Genomic DNA, 9,410 nt, shown 5'->3' on the forward strand with positions numbered 1-9,410 from the left:
AATTGGTCATATAGCTGCTGAAAACTCACTCGAATCCATTTACAGATGCGACATATTTCAACAAATTTTTTTTTAACAAGTTTTGATGTGTTGTTTTACTACTGTATTTGTTCAGTAGCTGTTCACCACAAAACATTATACTTCTCGAATTACATCTCGCTTAAAGTTAGTCGAAAGGCTTTGCTGAAAGAAGGCATATCTTCTTTTCTTAAGATTTCTGCAACATTTGACAAGTGGATGTGTCGAAAGCATCGTTTAGTACTATGCTGAGGAGTGTTTACCAACTTTCTCCGAAACAATATCTAATGAAACAATAGCCACCGGTTTAATTTTTTTTTTTTGCTCTAAAAGATTTATTACTATGCACAGGTTTGCACCAAGCTCGATTCGCGGGCACAACACTTTTGTGCCCACTCCACAATCAAAATATTATTGCCTCGTGAAGAAAAAAATACATCACAATTCTTCCACTGCAATAAAGGCGAGACAAAGTGAGTTGACCTTTTTTATGATTGTTCACTCGCACTAAACTTCACACCCATGCACATATTATCTGCATGCAACCTCCATAATGAAGATGTTGGGATGATAATTTGTCAAATTCTTGAAAACATCATATATTGTCTCTCTGACTCGTAACATTTATTAACTCATTCAGGTACAACACCGCCCAAATAAAGACTCGTAACACTGCTGAAAGAAAAAGACAATCCCTATGCCTCGTTGGGTAGTTGAAATCATCACTATGTGCGCAGCATCACGTAACCTAGGGAAAACGAGCCATCCTTGCTGCTCTGCCAGTCATACCAGCCAGGGGACAATGTTGAGAAGATCAGTGCGACTGCCAGCTGAAAGGGGTAGAAAAACAAGCAGTCTAAAGCCAGAGTGGTACTGTATAGGTATGGTGCCTGGAATGCATCTCCGACTGGTGTGTCTAGAGTGTCCAAAGAAGTGGTCCCTCAATTTCTGCCCGGTGCGTCATACAAGTGTCATACTGTCGCCGGTCGCAATCCTCCCAGCGGCGGTGGTTGATGTGGCAGACGCCTGTTCTGCTGCAGGTCACTCTCCAGTTCGACAGTCCACTGAAGCTCCAGCAGCCGGTGGTTGGGACGCCGTGACAACAGCGACACTCGTGTTCGCCTCGTGGTACTCGCGGCTGCTCTTTAACTTTTCAATGGCCAACCGCCAGGATCGCAACATGCAATAGCGTGACACTTCGACTTCTGTGACGTCATTCGTTGCCTCTTCGTGACCACTTTTGATGTATGGGCAGTAAAGGAGGCTAAACACACCAGTCGAAGACTCGCTCCAGGCACCATACTCGTCGGGTAGTTGAAATGGTCACTCCGTGCACAGCATCACGTAACCTAGGGAGAATGAGCCATCCTTGCTGCTCTGCCAGTCATGCCAGCCAGGGGGCAATGTTGGGAAGATCAGTGCAACTGCCACCTGAAAGGGGTGGGAAAACAGGCAGGCTAAATTCAGAGTGGTACTGTATAGGACCCCCCTTCCTCGTGGCACCACTGAAATGGGGATAATACGTATGTTGCACGGTGTGCACATTTTCAAACTTTTGAGCACATAGTGAGCTACAGTTCATTAATCACAATCATTCATATAATCCCTAACTGAAATGCTTTGTTTAACTGATGTTTATGTATATGATGTTTATCACAAATATGATGTAATTTATGCTTTGCTTGGGCATAATGACCTAAACCTAAAACAGTCGAAATAAGATAAAGATGAAGGAAGGTATGCAAAGCGACCATCCATTTCATATGCGCACCTCCCTCCATCCTTGTCTTGTTTGCATTTTTGTTATCTTCTCATTTATTATGGGATCATGCTTTTTTCATTATTTTACAAGTTATTTTCTCTTTGATTCTTGCATTTCTAAGTGGCATGCCTTGTGAATGCTGTGTCCTGCATGTTTCTTTCCCCAGTAAAAATACCCGTTTTCTTTTCTTGATTGTGTTTAGAACTAATGTGAACCCTGTGCTAAAAATATGGTGGAACGTATTGCTTCCTTTGTTTACGTTTCATTACTCGCTGCACACTTAGAAATGTATGAGCCTCAATATTGCTGTCCCACTTCCGAAATAAAAGAATTTTAATGGCTGCAACCTGTGCATTAGCCTCCTTGCTTGTCTTGTAATCATGAAACACTACCGACATAAAACCTGCAAAAAGGGAATGGCTCAAGCTGTTGACAAACAAACATACAGACCAGAGCTGCTTATTTAGATACATATCCCAACATGCGGCTCTGACGGGCAAACACAAAATAATTTTCTGGAGGTGGCCCTGCACATCTAGAGGCCCTGAAAGACTCAAGTTTTGTTTACAGATAGCTGAGACGCTAAATTATAGAAAAAAAAATCATTCTGACCAACCTCGTATAGCCTACACCAAATGCTGCACATACATTTGGCAGTTGAGGAAAATAGAAGGAGTGCAAGCTTGTGCTTATATCTAGGAAACAACTGTGCTGGTGAACAATTTATCTCCTGGTGGTCCACAATGAGTGCATTTCAGTCATCAGTTTAAAATTGTGCACAAATAGAAAGGAACAGAGGAGAGATAAGAGACAAGCACAAACTCGCAATTCAATGTATTGAAGGAAGAAAAAAGAACAGCCTGTAGCAACAGCTCGAGCCGAGGCCACACCGGCCTCGGCTCGAGCTGTTACTACAGGCTGTTCTTTTTTCTTCCTTCAATACATTGAATTGTGAGTTTATGCTTGTCTCTTCTCTCTCCTCTGTTCCTTTCTATTTGTTCACAATTTTAACCATGTTCTATCATTACCAACTCGCCCAACTAACCACCTTAATTCAGTCATCAGGTTTTCTAGTTTATGCAAATTTTCATAGTCACTAAACAGCCTTCTCAGGTTGCTTATATATTTCCAAGCTTAGACGTTGTGCGAGTCGTAAGCTTGTGAATGCAAACTAGTGTGTCACAAGCTTCATGGTTGTGTGGCGCAGAAGAAAAACAATGTGACGAGGACACGAGAGGAGGGCCATGGTCGTAACAAAAACGGCTCGGGTCCTAAATGACTTCCTACTAAACAATTACAGTGGTGCGAGCATTTACTGCCGTAGCCAAAGATGTTCAAGCAGCCAAATAAACACGGCACTGAAGAGTAGAGCAACGAACTGATGGTTGTCACTGAACTCGACAAACGATCAGGGTGTCACAGTTGTCTTGAAACAGTCCGGCGTATGTTTTTATGAACAAGTAGAATGTCTGGCCGTACTGAAACATGTCATACCAATCTCTGGAACAGTGTGTCGCATGCAGAATTGGGCAGCCACAACTTTTCAATCAGTGAAGCAACTGCAGCTCTGAGACACGGTCGCACAGGCGGAAGAGCGATGAGCGGCCTTTCACATCCAGACGACGGTAGGCCATAAAAGCAAATTTCTGCAGTCACGTCAGCGGGAAGAGATGCTTTCTGCTGTTAGTCCACTCGTTTGCAGCATTGCTGACATTGATGTGGTGCTCCCAGGCATCATAGTCACTCATTTATGAGAAGACAATGGGTACCGACCTGTAATGCTTGATAGACATCTAACAGGAAGTCGCCTAAGCCCTAAAGTGCCCTTTTACGAAACCACAGCATGCAGCTGCATTCAACAGCTTGAGCGCTTTACTCATGTCCTCGTTACTTCATCTTTCTCCTGCTCGACAGACGGTTCCCCTTCCTACCAGTGCACCATTGGCTGCAGCAGCACACTGACTCGTTGTGGACAGGGGGCACTCACTGTGCACAGGGGGCACAACATGACCATGCTCATTTACTTGCCTGAATATTAGGTCCCGCCCAGAACGCATTCACTGGCTGAAAAAGCAGTTCCCTTCCTAAAAAAAAAAGAGAAAAGTTTATGTAAGGCACTTACATGAAATATACAAGATGTAACCACAAAGCTAATATTTCCTAAGGTGCTACTCCTGCTCATGGACTTCATCTTTAGGGAAGAGACTTCTGCAAACCGTATAAAATGGTTAGACTTTAATCCACGGCTGTCACAAATGAGAGAGTGGCAGCGTCGAGACTATTAACAGCCGAAATAATCAAATAGAAATTAGAAAAAAACTAAAATTTTAAAGAGAGCTTTTTGATTACAGAAGGTTAACAACCCTGCCTCTGCGCACCAAACATCAGTGACAGTTCCACTGCCTCATGCACAACATGTTCTGGGAGTTTTTGCTCGCGAAAGCCCGACGAGGTAAACGTAGCTGCGAAAACTACGATGCCCGGTAGCTACTTCCTGGTTTCGATCACCGAAAGCACAGGCACCGCGCCCAACGCTTTATGTAGTGGCGCCCATTAACACAAGCCTTCGTAGAAACATGTAAGCAACACAAAATAACGTTTAAAACAGCCGAAAGAGCGCTTAGGCCAGGCCGCGTAGTTTACAGTTTACATATCCGAGAGTACTACGCCGCATAGTTTGCAGTAAGGAAATGTTGTAGAACACTTACCTACTTTGAGCACCGCTTCAATTCACAGTCCTTTACCTTCCGCATCGGGAGTTCCAAGCGCTTTTTCGTTACTAGAGTCCCGTAGGAAGATCCTATGAGGATTTTAAACTTTCTCGTTGAGGCGTGTGGACGCGGCACCGGAGTCAGGCACTCACTCGAATACCTTTTCATGCTTGTTGAACCCAGATAAGCATTTGTTTCTCGTCTTCAGTGAATCCTAGTTCAAGCTTCTCCCGAGTTTTCATAATGAAGGAGACGTCGAAACTCACTTGACGCCAAATATGTCCACAAGCGAGGGACGCCAACGAGCAAAACGAAAAGAAACAGGCCAGGAGCCATCGCTCAAATGAGCCAACGTTGCTAGACGGAAAAGCACATTTGTCTAGAAAACGCGTACAACGTTAGTTTCGAAACCTGCTAAACAGCATCTTTCACGATTTGCGTTTCGTAAAGACATGCTATGAAGAAAATTTTAAGAAGCAACTTCTTTTTGACGTTTGAAACCCTTTTTAAGAGAAAAATTGCAACCTAATCTCGCTCCCAGGCGGGAAGCAGCGCGAGCGCTCGCGACTTGAACGGGACTTGACGAAGGAAGTTCGCGGGAGCGTCTATGAAACGTAAAAGCCAGCTTGAGCGTTTTCAAGTCGAACTTGGTGTTGAGGCGGACTTGAGCAAGTCGAAGTTCGGCTTCAGTTGAAGTCACATCTATGAATTCGGGGGTTAAAGCGAACCTGCAAGGGTATGTTAGAAGACTGCCAAAGAATGGCTGGACGATGAGGTGGAAGAAATGATGGCTCAGCTCGAAACGCAGCCCGCTAGGCCAGGACAAGGAGCTCAGTTAATGCCTAGATGAGCTTATCTGCAAGGAATTACTTGGATGCACTAGACATATTTAGCACTTCATGGAGTTAGAGCGCAACAAACGCATCCAATTTCAAATGTTTACAACAGCGTGGCGCATCCCCACACTGCGGCTGCCGCACTTGGCACTTTGTTTTTTGTCCCGTATTTGCTGATTAAGCTTCCTCAGTGTCACATGCAACCTTGTACTTAGAAAGCATCGCAGAAGCTTCATGGGCACATCATGGCACACTGGTATTTCACATGGTCCTATAGCATCTAAAATGGAGCTCCTTAAGTTGTGAATGCTGAGGCTGTTGTCGATGACGAGTTTCTCATTTCTCCTGTAGTACCGTTCTGCGGCCTCCAGGAGGGACAGTGTTGCCTTTGAGGGCACGAGTGCAATTCTGTTTGAGGTGTATGTCTTCAACCTTACAAGGTCGTTGGCATCCTGCATTGGCCGCTCGGCACAGATGGCTGCACTGCAGTTGTTGCACGTCTTGAGATTCTTCTTCACCTGCTGCACGGCATACCCACAGAGGTACTCAAACGAGTCTTGTTCAGTTGTGTCCAGGTCCAAGAGCCCTGGCTGGAGTGGCGGTGGATCCGGGTCTTCTGGTGCACTGTTCTCAAGCCCAACCAGGAGCTCTCCATCAGCCTTGGTGTAGCTGCCATGGCTATTTGGCCGCAAGAACTGAGCCAGCGTTACAGTTCTCAAAGCCGACTTGAACTCTTTGGGCCTTGACACAGGATTTTTCAGTCGGATTTTAAAAACAAGTTCTCCAGCGCGTCTTGGCTTAGGCGGGAAAACAGGAGGTACTCGAAGTGATGATCTCCTACCATCATGGTCTGGAGCTCCATTGCGCTTGTGGTGGAGAGGATCACTCCTGCTTGGATGAGTTTCCACACCCTCACCCTGCTGCCAATTGCCAGGTCCTGGAACAGTGTGATGAAGTCCTTCAGGAAGTCGAGGCCAGCTTGTGCTTTGTGAGAGAATGCCACCACCTTGGTTTGTGATGACATCAGCTCGAACCACCTCTGCACTTGCTCGAAGAACCAGGCAGTGGTGAGAGCCTCTTCATCCAGCCGCCCCAGCTTGACAAGATACCGCAGCCCAGCTTCAGTGTCATGATGAAAGAGTGTGTAAGCAGGGCCGACTTTCATTTTTGCGTAGTGCCCAGGACTGATGCAGGCCTTCTTCAGGCGTGGAGCTACACGCATGTCACTTTGTTCATCCAACTCCAAAAGCTGCTCCACTTGCTTTATGGAAACTGTGTCAGTTGGGAGGGCGTTCTTCTTTACAACCTCGTCTGGCAGGTAGATGTCTTGTCCTCGAATAAGGTGGTTCCTCAAGTTCTTAAGCAAATGCGGCACATCTGCCACGAAGTAGAGGCGCCTAGCTGGATCACACGGATGGTTGGCATAGCACGTTTCTTTTGAATGCTTCCCAACCAATATCCCATATGCTCGCCAGAGCGCCTGGTTTCCTCCGCCCATGTCTGTCACCAAGGCATGAACCTTGATGCCAATCTGCTCGCATCTCCTTATGAGTGTGTCGATAGTTGTCTTCACAGTTGCAGCGCTGAATGAGTTTTCTGTGAACTCATAAGTAGGGTGTGTACTTTCCGGTGTTTATTTGTGAGAAAAATCGGCGGATGTTTTTCGGTGTTTATTTATTTTCGAAACACCGGTGTATTTCGGTGGAATGTCTTACGACGAGGCTAAAATCGGTGATTATCGGTGAAAAAAAATGCGATTGATCAGAGACAGAGAGTTCTAATTTTATTCATATATTTCATACACTTCTCGAGGAAGCATATATTTCTCACACTTCGTTAATATAGTGGATGCAAGCATACTTCGAGAGGCTTGCATCCGTCATGGCAGCACGTTCCTTGCGGTTCACAACCCGCAATTTTGAAAACACACGCTCCACATTTTCGCTGGACACAGGGAATCCCAAAGTGTCCAGCGAATCCCAAAATGGTTTGGGACAGTAGTGGCCAGTCAGGTAAATTAAGTTTCCAAAATAACACTGGATCAACGGTGCTAGTCACAGCATACTGGCGGTAACAAAGAAACTCTGATTCTAGGTCACTCAGCTAGCTCTCGTCTCGGAGGACCAGCCGATAGATACTTTCATAAGGCACAAATCCCTCTGGCAGCTCCACGTTTATGCACGGATTAACAATTGGTACGCGGAACCAGAACGACGGTTCATCCATGAAATCTGTAGCGTAGTCATCCTGAGCTTTCCGCTTACTTCCCATCCTGGTGGCCTTCTACTCCGCGTGACGACGAAGGGAAGCAAGTCTCACGTTGAGAAAGCCCGCAGACGCGGGACGGACGCGCCTTTTCAAACACGACTACAAATTCTTTTACAGAACGGTTCTTTTATATACAGCCGAAGAACTCCCCCGCCAACAAAACCCTTTTTCCGTTTCCCCAAAAGCCCATGGAAACTAAACAGATAACAAGGAACGCATCTCAGTTCTGAAAGCTCAGTAGCCCTGTACGACACAAATGTTGGTAGTGTCTTCCAGGAACCATAGCAACCTCCGAATACATGGCTTGTACCGACATTACTTGGCCAGACACAATGGGGAAAAGGCACGTGAGAGCGTACCCTCCGCTGCGTTAATTTTTCCACAAAAGGGGGCCATGGGCGACACAATGGGGGAAAGGCGTGTGAGAGCTATAGCTTTCACTGCGTTAACTAGACGCTTTTCACCCCCAGAAAGGAGGACGGACTGACGCCACGTGCGAGCCATGTATAAACACTGGAAGAATGCAGGATCCACGAGATGACACGTTTGACGAAGCTCTACGGGGAAAGGGTTTCGCTAGGTCGGAAACGTGCAACGACCGGTGTTTTTCGGTTTTAACCGGGGCGAAAATATCCAACCACCGGTGTTTTTCGGTTTTAGCCGATTTTGTATTTTTGTCACCGACGGATGTTTGTCGGTGTTTTTCGGTTAAAACCGGAAAATACACACCCTACTCATAAGCCACTGTTTGCTTCCATCTTGTGGACATGCCACCCAGCATGAAGACAAAGCCATGTGTGGCCAGACAAGAATCCGGAAGCTTGCCCGAGGATAAACCGATCGTGGGCCTTCCGATGACTGTCCCAGTGGTGGCATCGTAGTCCAGTCCCTCGTTCAGCTGGATTTCATCCATCATGAGGACAGCGTGCCGCTCTGCTGGAGACATCAGACCAACCTTTAAACAAGAAGAGAGAATTACATTGTTTTATTAAATAAATTGAAAAAGGAAGTGCCCCTTTGCGGTGTATATTTTTCTATTTAGCTGTTACATATGCATTTAGAAAAAATTCACTAATCATTATTAATTTTATTTCTAAAGCCCAAACTCTTAGATCTTTTCAATATTATAAAACTTGGGCATGCACAGCAACGACGACGACGAAGGCCCCCCTTCGTCCTCGTCTTTGCTGCGCAAGCACAGGTTTTATGAAGTTTTCAACAAACTAGTCCAAACAGCCAGTTCTCTTCAATATGTTTGTCGTAGGCTTTTTACTGATTGAACATTTAGCTACAGCTGAGAAAAGAGTGAAGTATTGTGGAGTCCGTGTATAATGCTCGATTGCTTGGGGTAAATTTCACGCCAGCTGATACCCACTTTTTAAATCATACTTCATGAATGACAGTGAAGCGTTGGTGTGATAGTGGTGCATGTAATCAGTCACTCAATGCCAGGATAAAAAAAACATATGCCGGCTTTCGTTTCTGTGAGTCAGAATAATCTATTTACATTATAGAACTGCAGGATCACATGTCCACCTTGATTATATACCTTCACTTCAAGGGGCTTCATCATTTCTATTAAGCCGCCTGGAGGGAACTTGTGCTGTTGGAGCCTTCTCTGCAGGGTGCGCTCAGGTGGAAGAGGAGCGACAAGCTCCTGCACCACGTTGTAGCTCTCGGAGCCACACGACAGCCGCACTTTCAGGCCCTTGACAACGGTCCCTTCACTCCAGGCAGACCCTCGTACCGTTTTTCTCGTAAGCCTCAATAACTGGTCTGTATTCAGGTAGACCTGAAAATATTTATTGTTAAATG

This window comes from Ixodes scapularis, unplaced genomic scaffold (assembly GCF_016920785.2).
Source record: "Ixodes scapularis isolate PalLabHiFi unplaced genomic scaffold, ASM1692078v2 PGA_scaffold1__304_contigs__length_218370807, whole genome shotgun sequence".
Lineage (NCBI taxonomy): Eukaryota > Metazoa > Arthropoda > Arachnida > Ixodida > Ixodidae > Ixodes > Ixodes scapularis.